The sequence below is a fragment of the Mustela nivalis genome (assembly GCF_964662115.1).
Source record: "Mustela nivalis genome assembly, chromosome: 2".
NCBI lineage: Eukaryota > Metazoa > Chordata > Mammalia > Carnivora > Mustelidae > Mustela > Mustela nivalis.
In genome coordinates, this window is record NC_139021.1 from 30,366,638 (window position 1) to 30,382,290 (window position 15,653).

The 15,653-nt window shown below is 36.9% G+C and overlaps 1 long non-coding RNA gene across 1 annotated transcript in view; it reads left to right on the plus strand.

The window, feature by feature from the left end:
• The window catches only part of LOC309859394, a 197,161-nt gene that overhangs the window by 38,297 nt on the left and 143,211 nt on the right, over positions 1–15,653 (plus strand). The window lies entirely within an intron of this gene.

The following is a 15,653-nucleotide window of genomic DNA, read 5'->3' on the forward strand; positions in this document are numbered from 1 at the left end:
TGGGAACAAGAGGAAATTGCTGGAAGATGTTAAATGTTGGCTCAAACTATTTAATTTTATTTAGTTGAAATATGAAAAGGAGATGGGATTTGTGCTGCACCCCATGCTGGTGTGGTTATCACCAATCAGAAGATACAGTTTCAAGAAAATAATCAAAGTATTTGGGGAACATAGAGGAAAACGTATTTTGTTCTGGGCATGCTTACGGGAGAAGGGAGAAGATTCATGTTGGAGTTAGTGTTTCCAAGAGACATGGAAAAATTAGTGTGGCCTTGAAAGAAGAGAAGATGAAATGGTAAAGGAGACTGATGGCAAATTCTGACTATAGAAACAGGCACGAAAACAGCCACACTTGAGAATGGTGAGGGTGCACAGGGCTATGAAAGAGGGACAATAGTGAGAGCTCCAGCTTGAAAATGAAGCTGAAATTTTAGATGATATGGAACAGCATGCTCATGGAGTTTAGGTTTGTTTTTAAGGGAATGAAGAAACACCAAAAAAGCTTTTGTAAATAGAGCCCTTGAGCATTTTAATATATCTAAACAATGCTCACATTCAGACATGTTTGAAAAGCCTAAATTTGCTTTTGATGTTCTAAACTTATGTGCTGTACCCCATCTAATGCATCACCTTTTGATGGTAGTTCTTGCTGTATAATTTATGTCAGCATCTTAGCACAGAAATAGAAACAAAATTGTAGTTTTCTTGCCTTTTACTCATTACTATACAGATAGAAATAGTTCCCAAAAAGTGCTGACCTTAGTGATAACACACAAAGATCTCATGAACTTAATAAGCTTGAGATAAAGATGGGAATCATTAGGCTAAACACAAGGACTCATTGAACCTAAACTCATTGACTACATTAATAATTAGGAAGGAAAAGAACAAAGTAAAAGGACATGCATGACATGTTAGTTATAAGTTTTTAACAACCCCATCTAAAATATGAACTGCAATTAGCAATTTGGGAACAATATTTCGCTTCCCGGGAAGAGCTTTTCCTTATAATCCAAAATTCCATTGGTGGTTTGCATGTATTTGACTTTGGTAAAATTTCAGGAATATCATCCCATAAGAAATGAGACAAACTATCTGAAGCCAATGTTTTAGAACGTTAACTTGAATAGCTATGTGCTGAGGGCAGAAACAATTCGGGTAAGGCCAAAGTCTTTGTTATAACCCAATTTAAAGATGATGGGGACCTAAGGCACAGGGAGAGAAAATGAAAGATTTCATAGCAGCTGCTGAAGGAGATAAGAAAGAAGGAGAACCTCCTGCAGTATCTTTCTATTGCCCTGTACTGTCAAAGTTTAACTCATGCCAGCTGTCAAAGGCAAATCTCATTTTCACAGGGCAGGCAATAAAGTGTAACTTGGAGCTGAGAAGAATTAAATAAATAATAGGCACAATTAGTAATGAACATCTAGCAAGAATATACAGTAACAGTTGTAATTTATTTTAAAACATTCCCTTTAAAATCAAGAACAGGACAAAGATTCTAACTATTGCCACTTCTATGCAACCTTCAGCTGGAGGACCTAACCAGCACAATAGACAGAAAATGATACAAAGCTTACTGTAATCAAAGAAAATTCTAATATTTCTATGAGAAACATAAAAGAGAATATAGTAAATAATTAGAAAATTAGAGCTAATTTATTAGAGCTAAAATTAGAGCTAACTGAGGCTACCAGATCAAGGGCTCATATTTTTTAATTACCTTTATATGTTGTTCTTTTAAATCATTTTCAAAGGCAATTGGGACTTTAGGTATTTGTCTGTGGCACATTTCAGATTCATGCTACTAAGGTTGGAGGAAATACTCTTGAGTATTCCTCACAGACACAGAAGTTCATTAAACCTCCATTAGTACACAAGGACACACACACGAACACACACATATTTACAGTGCCCATAAACATACAAATAAACACAAAAAGGAAATAACTTGGAAAACAGATTACATTGCCCAGAGGACCATGGTCCTATTTTTATTGCATCTGGATATCTGATGCAGTGATCATCGTTATGGCTGATTCAATGTGCAACTTCAACATCCAATGAATATTCACTGAGCATTTGTCTTTTAACATGCCCCGAAAATAATTGTAAAAATAGAGTCTAAGTCCTTGCTCTCTTCAACTCTCTTCAAATTGTAGAAGCGCTGTGAAGAAAGTTTAAAGCTAAATGATATAGTAAGAGTGTTTTGGTGAACTTATTGCAAAAATCCTTCTTCTAACAAAACAACTCAATACATATTGGAGTGCAATCATCCATCTCATGAGTTTGCATTGTGGTTACAAAACTAAATTTGATAAAGCCTCCTTTGCCCAAATACACAGTCCAGTTCATCACTTTCAGGATTACAATGCCTAATGGGCTCTTAAGAAAGCATACTTGGATTGGAAGTCTTGGCCCACCGCTTATAAGCTGTTTATGAGACCCATTAAATGGCGTGATAATAACAATGACAATACATATCTCAAAACATAACAATATATAACCTCATAAGGTGGTCATCACGATTAAATGAAACCACATTTAAAGTGCTGAGTGAAGTTCCTAGAAGATTGTCTTCAATAATTACTGAAGATTACAATCATAACTATTCTTTTTTTAATTTTTTTAAAGCCATATAACTTGAAACACAAGAAACCAAACAACTTGAATCCCGTCAAGAAACATGCAGATCCAATGACATATCTATCTAGTAGTTATTGAGTTGACTGAATGAATTTGTTGGTCTATATCCAATTAAGATTTAAAGGGATCTTCTGTTAAAGAAATCATTAAAGTTAGGGAAACAGAGTTCTACATGTTCCTCACCATTGGGTGTAGGCTGCCCAGATTTATGGAAATGCATTTGTGCGCAAGTTTACATGGAACTGCAGTTTCGATCTACACAAAACTATACATTTTCAAAGTGTGCTTTGCATAGGAAGAGGAATGAAATAAATAGTCTAAAAAGTTCTTTATTAATGGAAGGCTTTGGATGCGGATTGTTTTTCTGTTTTTAATCTTTACAAACAGGCTCTAATAGTATTCTCTTATAGTATCTTAGTGATATCTCTAGCCCTAGATAATATTCTATATAAAATATAGAATCATAGAATTGTGGCAGTGGGCCAAGTCATATTTCCTGCCCAGGAGTTTTGCTCATTCCTAACCCCACCTTGATTTCCATTCTAGGAGTTTTCCTTTCCCCATTGTGTATAGTCTTGGTGGGAAAATAGGTTCTGCTTTCTATAACCGAGTTATGGGGATCAGTGAACTTTTTTCCATGCCCCTATGCATGCAGTAGGTAGAATGTGATCTAAGCCAGGCCAATGAGAAGCTCTCTCCTGTACCTGAATAAAGGTTGCAAGGATATGAGATAGGGCCAGAGGTTATTCTTTATCACTAAAGAATAAGGGTGACCAAGCTGGCTAAATTCCTAGGGGTGACCAAGCTGCCTAAATTCCTGCTTGTATGCCATTCCATCTGTTAAGCCCCAGATGTGATCCAAGTAAACCCTTTTGCTTAAAATAGCCACAGTACATTTTTGTTGATTACAGTCAAAAACTAAATTTTATATTGTTTATTGGAAGAGCTCCTGGAAACTCTGTCTTAGGAAGAGTTATAAACAAGGTAAGTGGTCACCTGGAAAACAGAGTTCAGAAACACCAACCCTGTTCATTTATATCCATCACTCTGCCAGGAAGATTGACAATGGAATTGGAGCACACAGTGTTTTATCAATAGAGAGACATTCAGACATCTGCCTGTATGGATTAGGGTCACTGCCTTGGGAAAGGGATGTCACACTCAACAGCAAAAGTCAATTCTCAAAAAACAAAACAAAATTTTTAAAAATGCTAAGTAAAAGGTACAGGATATGATAAAGGATTTTTGCATTCCAGAAGCCTGGCTTTTTTGTAATGAAATTCAAATTGGTGTATGTATATAACCAACAGAGTTCAGAAGAATGCGTATAAGCCGATTTAGGGTTTAAAGCAACCCTAAAGTTGCTTTAAAAAGTCAGAGCTGAGGCAGAAAAAGAAGAGCCTGCAAAAGAGCAGTGGAACACAGGTTGGATACTTCTCTGAAGGAGCATCTCATGCCATCTTTTCCATATTGTCTCAATTCCAAAAGGGATTTAGTAGGATCACAAGGGAGATTATATGTTCTCAGGCTCTGAGGGGAGCCTAAGGAGGCAGGAAACCTGTGATCCTCACACCAGGGGTGGTCAGCACTACAGACAGCACTACAGTGTCTAGGCAGAAGGTCTGGTTGTGCCTCCCCAAGTTTTTGTGTATTGAAGAGAAACAGAAAGTCTTTCTGGTCCTCAAGAAGGGTGCAGAAGTATCCCAGAGAAGATCAGCTTCTCTTAGGAGCCAAAAGATGTAGTCTGCATTGACCCATGCCTGCAACGATAGATGGAAACTTACCTTCTCCACAGATGCTCGTGGAGATAGATGCCAAAACATAAAGAAGTATGGAGGTGAAATACATCCAGTTGGTGTCAGTCAAATATCTGATAGAGGTCTTCTATGTGTTTACCTGCCAGAATCTGTGTTTACCTGCCTTCTGTGTTTGCCTGCCCAGAATCCATCACACTTTGGCTCTGCTTTAGAAGCACATAATTGTCCTATGGAAAAGCCCTCATCTCCATCCTCTCTCTATTGCTCCTGCGAGACTGACCCTACCCTCTGACCCTAGAGGTGGGCAAGTTACCCAGCCACAGCAGATCAGAGTCAAAGTAATTGGTTCCAACATGAGTTCCTGACACTCCAGAACAATGAGTTATTTTGAGGTATTATCACTAGTTATTGAAAACTGTGTTGGTATGGAGAAACACAAACCTTCCTGAAGTCATTATTGAAGGTCTGGATGATTCAGTTCTGCATGGATCAGATTTATCTCTTAGATATGTTTTGATTATAGGCAACATTTTTTCTATTGTTTAAGTGAAATTTCTTCACTTGTAACCAAAAGAATCATAAGAGAAATAAATTCTCTTTAAAATTAAAAATAAAACCAAAACTCCTTAGCATGACCTTCTAGGTCACATATCATTAGCTCCTTTTCTGGCGCTCCAACTTCTGACTGTGTTCTCACCCTTCTTCTCTGTCAAAACTCTGCACACACTAGGTTATTCTCCCTCATCCTTCTGGCTCTCTTCTCTGTGCTCCACATCACTCCCTCCTTCTTATCCCTCCCCTTAGTTTCTACCTCAAATATTAGAGAAAGTTTCTCCAATCAAACCTGTTCCCCATCTTTCCATCTCAAATCTACTCCTTTTATCACCCAGTTTATTTTGTGTGTGTGTGTGTGTGTGTGTGTGTGTGTGTGTGAAAATTATCAGTATCTAAAATAATCTTATCTATATAGTTGCTTACATTTTTATTGTCTCCCTTCTCCATCTAGAATGTAAATTCCATGAAGGCAGGCACCTTATCAATCTTGAGCACCCCACAGTGCCTGACCTTTGGTAAGCATGCAATAAATATTTCTGGCAGAAATTGATGAATTTCATTTTTATATTCAGCAATTACATATATGTAATTGCTGTGGGGTCTCGGGAACTGGAAGGGGAACTTCACTTATTTTAGCACCACAGCACCACTAGTTTTCATACCAACTAGTTTTCAATAACTAGTGCTACTACAATACCAGGCACTGCCCTAAGGATTTTCTACTTATTTTTTTCCCATTTTTATAACAATCCTATAAGGTTGGAATTAGTATTTCCTCCATTTGACCAACCAAGAAGTTAAGATCCATGATGGTTAAACCATATGCCTAAGTGGGAGAGCTAAGTAAGGTTCACACACAGCAGCTGGTTCTTGATTCATTTCTCTCATCCTCTGTGCTATGCTTCCTGAATGGCTTATTGAATGATTTGATAAACTGATTGGTTACTAAGAAACTAATTGTCTCTAGGTAGGCTGAGAATGCCCAGGCATGAATTTAAAAAAAAAAAAAAAAAAAAGTATGACCATGGAATCCATGACTAAGCCCAGATAGTAGCCCTGAGAGGTCTAGCCTCACTCCCTTAACTGCTTCAGCACCACGCATGTTTGAGAGAGTTGTTGATTTGCTGTGGTGGGTTATGAGTATTTATAAAATTTTTTATATCTATTTAATATTGTTATATAACTTGGGTCAGTTGAAAATATACCGATTAGTTCATTCATAGAGAAATATTGCAAAGGCTTTCAATGAGAAAAGACCTCAAAGGCATATTTTTACCATTCCTTATGAAGCAGCATGACATTTTATAAAGTTTGATCAACTATTTTATAGTTATTGCTATTGATTTTTGTATTATACTTTAAATCCTACTCCTTAACAATTTTACAGTCTTTATGATTGGACAGTACTGATCATCTGGAAATATGATTAATCTTAAAAAAAAGGATGTTTCTCATTTAATCTTTAAAGCCAGATTTATGTTAACCAACATTAAAATCTGTGAGTATGTTCATTTCTTTCCATTGAGAACATTAGTCTTCCCTTGTTACAGACAACTTTTCTTTTTTTTTTTTTTTTTGTCCTTCTTTGGGTAAAGCTTAATCCAGCTGAAATGAGTTGCAGATGTTGTACAAATTCATATTTTTATACTGATAGGAAGCAGTCAGACATTTCAACTATTCCGTTTTGTTTAAAAGAAGTTAACAGTTCAGTTCACTCTTTAGAAGACACAGATGAAGGAATTGTACAGGAATGTGTTTGTGGCCAACTGAATGTTTGTGATTAAAAGTACTTATGAAGGCAACATTGCTGGACTTGAAAAAAGTTATAAGGTCCTACAGCCTGGGAGAAATTCATTGAAGGAGAATCCACTAATGCTTGAAGTGGTAGTTTTTGACCTCTGGCACTGGTAAATACTAGCCAGTGATGCACAGGCTTCACTTCTAAATGACTAACTCTTACATAATTTCCTTTCCTTAACAATTCCATGAAGTCTCCAATTTTTAGAATTACAGAATCTGACATAACAAGATAAACTTTGATACTGGGCTTCCCTAAACACTGACCACTTTCTCCTCATATCTCCATTCCTGACTCAGAACCATATTGCTTTCCTTTTCTGGGAAATTAGAAAATTTTAGGAAAGTTAGTATTTGGTACATTTTCTCTATCTCAGATTTCCCAGTAGCAACTCGTATCTCACTTAATCTTGTGAAAGACTGGTTAAAGGCAAGAACCTGCAGTTAAACTGATTGAAGTTGAAATCCAGCTGTTTGAAAACATTCTTGCCACTTAATAGCTGTCCAACTCAGGGTGAATTAGAAAAATCTTATAAACTTCAGTTTATTCATCTTGACAAAAGGGATATTATTGCCTACTCCAAAAGGGACATTAAAGAAAATAATCTATGTTTAATACCTATTATCTAATAATTCATCAACAAAAATACCCCAATAGTCACAGAAAGTATTAAAAGCTTTAACTTACAGTCAAACATATATTTGACTCCAGCTCCCTTCAGCTGGTAAAAGTCAGAACTCATTCAAATTAATTTAAGGAAAAAAACAGTTCATTAATAGTAAGTCAAAGAAACACTGGAGTGTCTCATAGAATCCCAGGACAAGAATGCTGTGGGGTCTCGGGAACTGGAAGGGGAACTTCACAGCCAGCAGGACTCTCCTGGTCTCTCATCTTCACCTTTCTAAACCTCCACTTGATCCTTCTCTCTTCCTCTCTAGTGGATTCCCTTATCTTGGTCCTGTGGTGGAAGTTATGCCCATTAACATCTCCCAAATGTTACAGGGTTAGCCATTCAAGAGGGGAAAATTGCTTTCTCTTTACATGCCATATCCAAATCTCTGAGGAAAAACTGTGCTCGTCCACTTTGACCAATGAGTCCACAGCTGGTCCAGTAACTGAGGGCAGTTTCCTCCTTGCTACAATCTATTGATGAGAGAGGTTAGTGGTAGGAAGAAGCAATTCTAGTTTCTCCAACTCTGTCCACCTCTCTTCTCACATTGAGATATGTGTATTTGGGAGAGAGAGCTCCCGTCTCCCTGAATCATTTGTTGGCGATCCTGGTTGCGATTGTTGTTGATGCCATTTGATTCCCAGGCATAGAACCCTTCTGCTTCACTTATTTTAGCACCACAGCAACTGCCACTGACACAGCTTGTAGGTTCTCAAAATTGTTCATCTGATCTGTGTGCCTTTATCTATCTTCACCCTAATGGATTATAGAATCAGCACTTAGAAGTGAATTTAGAACACAGAAGTCACACACACACACACACACACACACACACACACACACACACATTAAAAATGAAACAAAACAAAACAAAACAAAAAACTGAAGCCCAGATAAGTGAAGACCTGAGCTAATATCACATAACAAATTAATAAATCAGGACCAGGTCTCTAGACTTAAAGACTTACCTTCTTCCCAAACTAAGCTGGATATTCTTATTCACCATCACTATTCATGATTCAGTTCTTTCTCCACAAGATACAGTTGTGTCTGGGTCTGGGCACTCTTCAATAAGAGTAGCTGCCTTTTCCGACCTTAGTTAGACCTTGCTGATGGCATCTGATTTCAGAAAAAGTAGCTGCTGCACATGACTGTGATTTTCACTTGCTTTCAGCTTAAGGACAGCACTGCTACCTGAAAGATATTTTAATTATTTATTTTATTATTTTAATTTTATTATTTTAATCATTTATCTTGTTATTCATTTTCCTTCATAAGTTCCTTATTAGTAGTACATATATTAAGAAGCTAAGTATCCCATTAAGTATACTTTTGAAAGACATTACAGGAGAACATGGCAAAAATGGAGAGGAAGAAATGAACAATGTAGATGTAGAAGAGGAAAAAAAAAATCAGCACTTAGAAATGATAATAATTATGTTTGGGTTTTTGTGTTTTTTTGGTGATAAGATAGCTCTATTTAGTGCATTTGGAGACTGGATGGGAGGTGGCAGTCATGAAAGTAAAGTTTACTATTCTACCTTTGCTGAGTTTCCTTTGATTTGGCACTAACATAGCTCCAGCTTGAGGACTCTGGGATCTGGATCATAGGAAGCTAAGTCCATTTCCATGTGTAGAGAAGGTAGGTTTACTGAAAGGAGGAGCTATCAATTACATTGTGACTGATTCAGATTAGAACCCAGGCCCAGGCTGGGATGAGAGGAGCTCACAGAAATTCTGAAGAGTACTGAATAGAGCATACCATGTAAAATCTTAAAATGCAGGGGAGATAAACTGGACAAAGATATATCTTTTCTGTCTTACCTATATATGAGCTAAATGTAATGTTCTAGCCCATGACCTGTGTTTTAGGCTACCCATATTGTTACATAAATTAAGAGAAAAAAATTGGAATTCTTGAATTCTACTTTAATGCGAATGTAGCCATTATATAAATCAGCTAGAAAGCTGATATAATCTGATATAATCCTCTCCTAGTTTGTTTGTTTTAATAAGATAATGTGGCAGTTGTGGGGCACCAGGGTGGCTCAGTGGGTTAAGTCTCTGCCTTCGGTTCAGGTCATGATCACAGGGTACCAGGATCAAGACCCACATCGGGCTCTCTGCTCAGCAGGAAGCCTGCTTCCCCCTCTCTCTCTGCCTGCTGTTCTTCCTACTTGTGATCTCCCTCTCTCTCTGTCAAATAAAATCTTAAAATAAAATCTTAAAAAAAAAAAAAAGATAATATGGCACTTGTAACAACATAGATGGATCCCGAGGGCATTGTGGTAAGGGAAAAGTCAGAGAAAGACAGAGTGAGATCACTTTTTTTTTTCCCACTGCAAATTGTTTATTAAAACACAAAGCAAGAGACAGTGAAAAACATCCTGATTTTTTTACTTTTTGGTGGGAGTGGGGTGGGGCATGTAAAGGGTAGGGACAGATGGAGAAAGCCCAGAAGGAAAGACAGCTCTATCGCCCCCTACTGCTTTCCTGGGCCAACCAGGCTCAAAGTCCTTGAGTCACATGGGGCCTCAAACATCCAGGCAGGCCCCCATGTTGCATCACCAAACAAGATGGGATTGGGAGGGAGACAAACCATAAGTGACTCTTAATCTCACAAAACAAAGTTAGGGTTGCTGGGGGGAGGGGGTTTGGGAGAAGGGGGTGGGATTATGGACATTGGGGTGGGTATGTGCTTTGGTGAGTGCTGTGAAGTGTGTAAACCTGGTGATTCACAGACCTGTACCCCTGGGGATAAAAATATATGTTTATAAAAAATAAAAAATTAATAATTAAAAAAAAATTAAAAATAGGAAAAAAAAAAAAACCATTCAGGCAGGCTTGTGAGATGGGGGCGCATAGCACCAGGAGAAGCCAAACTTCATTCTCACCTCTATTTTGAGCTTCAGTGCTTTATTTCAGTATGAAGGAAAACAACAACAAATTGAAGTGTGTGTTTTCTGTCCTTTCAAAGGAGTGAGCTCACTTTTATGTGGAATCTAGAAGCAAAGATACCACATGATGACCATAATTAACAATAACTCTATCATATACTTAAAATTTGCCAAGAAAATAGATCTTACATGTTCACACCACTGAAGAAAGGAAGAAAATTTTAAGTATATGAGATATTTGATATGCTAATTAGTTTGAGTATAGTGTTAATTTCATAATGCACACATGTATCAAAACAGCAATTTGCATATCTTAAACATATACAATGCCCATTTGTCAAGTATACCCCAATAAAACTAAAAAATATAAGCCATGTTTCTAAACAACTAGCTTCATGGTTATTAATCTAATTGGAAAATTCTTTCAAAATTTAGCATTAATGGGAGTTTAATAATATCTGATGATTTATAACATATGGCATTGACAAAGCTTTACTATGCTGGTATCTGTTTTAAAACATTTTTATGGGCACCTGGGTGGCTCAGTCAGTTAAGCCTCTGACTTTGGCTGAGGTGGTGATCTCAGTCAGGGTTCTGGGTAGAGTCCCACATCAACTTTCCCCCCCTCAACGGGGAGTCTGCTTATCCCTCTGCCCTTCCCCTGCTGATGCTTGTCCTCTCTCTCAAATAAATAAAAATCTTCTTTAAAATTTTAAAAACAAAACAAAAACATTTTTACACTAATTTTATCTTAAACACATACAAATGTTAGTATTCTTTTATATATAGAATCCTAGACTCCATCATTTGAATTTTTAATTTTTTTTAAAGAATTATTTATTTTAGAGAGTGGGGAGGGGCAGAGGAAGAGGAAGAAACACAAACAGACCCCTCCAGCCCCGCCCCGCCCGAAGCATGGAGTCTGGAACTTTTAAAATTTTAAATGATCTCTACTCCCAACATGGGGCTTGAACTCCCTGAGATCAAGAATGGCATGCTTTACCAATTAACCCAGCCAGCTCCCCAAGAATCTATCATTTGAAACAAATAATAAGCATGGCATAATACTTAATTTTTTCAAAACTCATTCAGAAAATAGACCATTATTTATATCTGTGGCTTGAATTAATATTAATCCTTTATTTTTTTTAAAGATTTTATTTATTTATTTGATAGAGAGAGAGAGATCACAAGCAGGCAGGCATGGGGAGGGGGGAAGCAGGCTCCCTGCTGAGCAGAGAGCCCGATGCGGGGCTGGAACCCAGGACCCTGGGATCATGACCTGAGCTGACGGCAGAGGCTTAACCCTCTGAGCCACCCAGGCGCTGCTAATATATATTAATTCTTAAAAGCACTGCATTATATTACCAGGACATTATGCATGGGATTTTGTATAGGTAAAGGAGTAACTGTAGCAGTTACATTAATAAAATAATTCTTATAGAATTTGCAAAGATACTTTATTTACTTCATGGAACCATGTGACAATCAGTTGTTTATCAATCCCTTTACTTACAAAGTCTAAAGATACTTTAGATTCCTAAATCTAAAATTTTTGCATAAAATTTTGGATAAACTCTTGTAAATTTGGACTTTTACAAAAGTACATGAACCAAAAAAGAAATGTCATAGGATAAATGATGAATATATTATATACAATTTTAATACTCAATAGCTTCTAAGTATGAAAGTACATTTATGTAATATTTATGCTTAAAACCCACTGGCTTTAAACTGCTTATTTAGGTGCCTAATTCAAAAGAACTAATTTTTAAAACCATACTTACTTTTCTCTTCACTTCTAAAGGCAAATCTAGTTCTGTTCTTTCTCCAGGATGAGAGGGGAATTTAGAGGGACACAAATATCCAGAAAAAGATCAGAAAATACAATTTGTCCTTGGTTGTCTAACAATCTGGAAATCCTTAAGAATTTGCAATGGGATCATTCTTGGGATTTGAGGGAAACAGGACCTATTATTGAAGTGAGAACAATTGGATTCCATTTGCCAAACACTTTTCCTTTTTTTTTTTTTTTTTTTTTTACTTTCTATTAGGATTCTCTACCTTGCACTTCCAACACCCCCTTTTAAAAATACCCCCGAAAGTCTCATTTTATCCACAAAGTCCTCTCTGACACTCTCTGCCCTGTTACAGCCCCAACTATTTTTAGACAGCAGTCATAAAATGAGGAACAAAGTATAAATGACCAGAAGTGTTAACCACCATCTGTAAGACTAAAAATATGTTGCTAGTTGATGTTGTAAGGGTCATAGCTTTTCCCTGACCTGTAGTTTTTATGCAGGCTCCACAGTTTATCTCAGTCTATTTTGATCACTTAGGCCATATTATCTTCTCAGAGAAGAGCATTTTTTCCCTTTTATACTCCTAAAATTTATTTTACATGCTCAGAAGTTGGACTGCCTCTTATAAATTCCAATAGTTATTACTATCTTAAAAGTTCTCTAGAGAACATTTTGATTAGAGAATCTAACCATAAAATCAACCTTTATAATCTCAAGATTTATATTTTTGTAAAGGTTTGTATATTATACATACACACATATATACAGAATGTGTATGTGTGTGTGTGTGTGTATATATACACACATATGCAAGAAGGTGCTTATAGTAAAGGTATAGTATTTAGAAGCACACAGGGGAAGGTGTCTGGGTGGCTCAGTGGGTTAAAGCCTCTGCCTTCAGCTCAGGTTGTGATCTCAGGGTCCTGGGATCGAGGCTTACATCAGGCTTTCTGCTGAGTGGGGAATCTACTTTCCCCCCTCTCTCTGCCTGCCTCTCGGCCTACGTGTGATCTCTGTCTGTCAAATAAATAAATAAAATCTTAGAAAAAAAAAAAGCACACAATGGAATGGCCTCAGACAATAATTTAAATGAAATATATAACATTATATAGTGATTCACTTTTCTAGGTAGAATAATTTTCATGTAAATAAATTTCATGTAAATCACCCTCCCCAAAAAAAGAAAAAGAAAGAAAATCACAAAGGTGAATTGTCAGTAGTGTAATAGCAGAAGTATCCTATTTCATTATTCCATAATTTTTCTACTTTCTATAAGCACCCAGAACCAAAAAACAGCACATTGTTTTCACAGTCTTTTAGAAACTTGATTGTATTGCCTTTTTATATTTTTAACAAGAAACATAATATGATTACTTCAAACACAAATTTATCCACATAAATTAAAACAGTAACTTAAAAAAAAGCCTGGGGGCACCTGGGTGGCTCAGTGGGTTAAGCCGCTGCCTTCGGCTCAGGTCATGATCTCAGGGTCCTGGGATCGAGTCCCGCGTCGGGCTCTCTGCTCAGCAGGGAGCCTGCTTCCCTCTCTCTCTCTCTGTCTGCCTCTCCGTCTACTTGTGATTTCTCTCTGTCAAATAAATAAACAAAATCTTAAAAAAAAAAAAAAAAAAAAAAAGCCTGTACTGGAGTTTTGCTCTTTACCTCCCCAACATCACTCCCTCCAGTAGTATACATCCTAGAGTTACATCTGGAATCTGAACAGTCAAGGCTGCAGATTACCTAGGCCTAAACTGTTCAACATATCCTATTACTACGGTTCCTTTTGTGACTGGTTCCCAGCTGGGTACCTCAGGGAGATGTAGCAAGAACCAGTGGATATCCAGAGAATGTCGTGAAAAGGGCTCCTTTTCCACTGGTTCACAATCTGGATGCATTTAAGGAGATGATTCAGCCATTTTGCCACCACAGTGGAAAATCCTACAGCTTCTGAGGTCATTTTTATGGGGCCTCAGAATGAAACCAAAAAGAGGGACAGGAAGGACTGATAGATGAAAAGGAACTGAGTCCTATTAACATTTGAGCCCCAAATCCATCCAGGTTGGTGGCTGGATGTTTCTGATACTGATGTTTCTGATACTAAATGTTTCTGATACTGATAAATATATCTGAACTGGTAAAGTCTCTTCTATTGTTTTGTGACACTTACAATCTGAGCACACAATCCTTGATTAAGAGTGGGATTTGTTCACAAAACAAACTGAGGGTTGCTGGGGGGAGGGGGTTTGGGAGAAGGGGGTGGGATTGTGGACATTGGGGAAGGTATGTGCTTTGGTGAGTGCTGTGAAGTGTGTAAACCTGGTGATTCACAGACCTGTACCCCTGGGGATAAAAATATATGTTTATAAAAAATAAAAGTTAAAAAAAAAAAAAGAGTGGGATTTGTATAAGTATTATCAGTGTGTTTTCCAAAGATACTGCTCCCAGGAAATATCTCATCAAAATGTTTCTATGGTCAAATACTGTTGGGGAAAGGTGAATGTAGTACTATATTTTTCTTCAGGAAAATACTATTTTAAAGCAGTACCTTCATCAAAATCCTTTTTACTTAAAATCATCTTTTCTATGGCCTCCAAGATTCCGTATGAATTTACCTTTTGTTATTTCTTTTGCTTTGTCTTTGACCTCTTGCTTACTCTACCCTAACCACATTGGCCATTTCTTCCTCTCAGGCAGCAAACTTTCTTTTGTCTCAAGCCTTTGGATTTGCTTGCTGTTCACTCTGCTTGAAATGCCCCTTCTTTATCTGAATAATTTTTACTTGCTTTAGCTTCAGCTTGAATCTCACTTCTTATTGGAGGTCTTTCTTAATCTGTCTTCCAATTAAATTTGTACTCATTCACTCTTATGACCTCTTATTCTTTCTCTTTGTAGCACAACATAATTTATTGCAATCTATATACTTATGTCTTTATTTGCTTAATCTCTCTCTTCCCATTACTCTAAAAAGTCTATGAGGACAGAAACTATGCCAGATTTGTTGACATCTCTTTAAGCAAAACATGGTGATATTCCTGGCACAAAGTAGGGACTGGATAAAATATTGCCTGAATGCTATCTAGAGCCATGGAACATTTTAGCATATTACAGCATTTCAATAAAGAATCATGTTTAGATATGTTTAATCCAGAATTTCCCCAAGTTATCTAAAAACTGAAATTTTTGTGAGTAATTAACATGCATGAATATTCCTAGATACTATTATTCCATAGCTCACATATCAAGAAACACTGTTTTACATGGTTTAGGTCATTTTCCAGTTAAAGACTCAAGTCTAAAAGCCTACTATTATGGACATTGGATGGACTTAAACTTCAGAAGTTCAAATAAGACATGACAAAGATGATATTTGAGGATAGTAACCCCAATAATTTTAGAGAGTATTAAATAGCATGCATATGTTAATTTTCCAATGCTGTTTTCAGAGGGTGGGTTTTAAAATATCCATCTTAAAGATCATCAGCCTGTAAATTTGTATATTAGATGATAAAGAAATAACATTAAGCCTTT